Raw genomic sequence first — 2,055 nt, forward strand, 5'->3', positions numbered from 1 at the left:
GGAGACTATGGGATGTGTTGGGGCCCTGTTGGGTGTGGGCGAAGCACTGTTTAGCAGCGGCCCCTGCTCTCGGGGCGATGGCATACTGTGGGTGATTAGTAATATATGCTAGCATTTTGGGACACTTACTCTCTGCCAGGCACTGTGCTAAGTACTTTATTTATATCTTCTCATTGAACCCTCTCAACAACCTGTCAGGAGCACATTATTGCCTCGTTTTTGCAGATGAAGAAACTGAGCTTTAGGAAGATTAGATAATTATCCAAGATCATATATTAGTAACAGGGAGAGCCAAGAATTGGACACATGATTTCAATTCTCGTGTGCTTAGTAAGTTGTACAGCCTTCTTCTATGAGGGTTATTGGGAATTCAGATATTTAAGGTGCACTAGGTAAATTAGTCAAAATTCCAAACAACAGTTAAATCCAGCCTGTTTAGACAAAGCTTTTTCCAGAATATGGGCTGGGACAAGGCAGGAACACACCAAACCCTTTGATTCCTCGGGTGAGTCTAAGGCAGCCACCAGCTGCAAATGGTTGCCTCTGCTCCTGAGAGGCTCAGAACACACCTCTTAGCCTCACCTGGATTTATGTGGCTGGGATGAGGCCTTGACAGCAGAATCCAAAGACATAGACATCTTTGAGGAGCCTCTATTCTGCCTATCATGCATAGGTTTCCTTATTAGTCTACATGATAGCCACATGAGGTATGTATTCTGATATGGCTTGGCTCTGTGTCTCCACCCCAGTCTCATCTTGAACTGTAATCCCCACACGTCGAGGGAGAGAGGTAACTGGATCATGAGGGCAGTTTCCCCCATGCTGTTCTTGTGATAGTGATTGAGTTCTCTCAAGGTCTGATGGTTTTATAAGTGTTTCTGAGTTCCTCTTTTGTTCTCTCTCCTGCCTCCTTGTGAAGAAGGTGACTGCTTCCCCTTCCACCATAACTATAACTTTCCTGAGGCTTCCCCCGCCATACAGAACTGTGAGTCAATTAAACCTCTTTTCTTTATAAATTACCCAGTCTCAGGGAAGCTGTTCGCAGCAGTGCGAAAACAGATGAATATATATTCTTATTATTCCCATTTTGCAGATAAGAAAAGTGAGGCTCAGCTACTTGAGGGTGAGGGGGCTGAGGTGGGAGAATCACCTGAGCCTGAGAGGTCAAAGCTGCAGTGAGTCATGATTGTGCCACTGCACTCCAGCCTGGATGACAGAGTGAGACCCTGTCTCAAAGAAAAAAAGAGAGAGAAAGAAAGAAAGATGGAAAGAACGAAAAAGAAAGAAGAAAGAAAGGAGAAAGAAAAGAAAAAATAAAGAGTAAGAAGAAAGAAAAAGAAAGAAAAATAAAGAAAGAAAGAGAAAGAAAAAAGAAAATAAATAAAAAGAAAAAGAAAAGTGAGCCTTTCTGAATTTCTGAATTTGCATGACTTGTCTAAGGTCACACCGCTAGTAAGTGTCAGGGCCAGGGTTTAAACACAGATGGTTTGACTCTGGTATCATTTACTGCTCTATTATATTTTCCATAAGATATACACTACATAACCCTTCTGTATCTTATTCTTTAACCTCATAATATATTTTGATCATGTTCCTATATGAATAAATATCTATCTACATTATCTTAATGGCTGCACCAATAATGGGGTAAGGATACAAAGGGTGGAGTCCAAATTCTTCTGCTTAATACTCACATGATCTTATTGCTTTATGCCTTTGTAAAATAAAAACATTAGTAATAATACCCATCACACAGTGTTGAGAGATTTAATGTACATAAATACAATTTGTAAATCAAAACATTCTGTGTAAGTGTAAGTCATGGTGGTCACTGTTATTACTAACTAAATATAAATTTCAGGAACAGGAGAATCCCCACCGGTAGGGGTATTGCAGGTAATGGATCCACTGTTACATGGATGTGCTTACCTTCTGGAAATTCACCGTCATTTGTGCCTTTATTTTATATGTTATACTTTAATGTAAAGTTTACATTTAAAAACCCGTTCATGGATGGCTCCTCCTTTCCCATGGAATTCAGTACGTACCAGTTTC

The 2,055-nt window shown here is 40.3% G+C and overlaps 1 long non-coding RNA gene across 1 annotated transcript; it reads left to right on the top strand.

The window, feature by feature from the left end:
* Positions 1 to 420: 420 nt before the first annotated feature.
* Positions 421 to 1,402, top strand: LOC135971666 (uncharacterized). The gene is made up of 2 exons (XR_010587917.1): positions 421 to 985; positions 1,094 to 1,402. It is a non-coding gene; the product is annotated as an uncharacterized lncRNA (long non-coding RNA).
* The last annotated feature ends 653 nt before the right edge of the window (positions 1,403 to 2,055 follow it).

This window comes from Macaca fascicularis, chromosome 7 (genome assembly GCF_037993035.2).
Source record: "Macaca fascicularis isolate 582-1 chromosome 7, T2T-MFA8v1.1".
In the NCBI taxonomy this organism is placed as follows: Eukaryota; Metazoa; Chordata; class Mammalia; order Primates; family Cercopithecidae; genus Macaca; species Macaca fascicularis.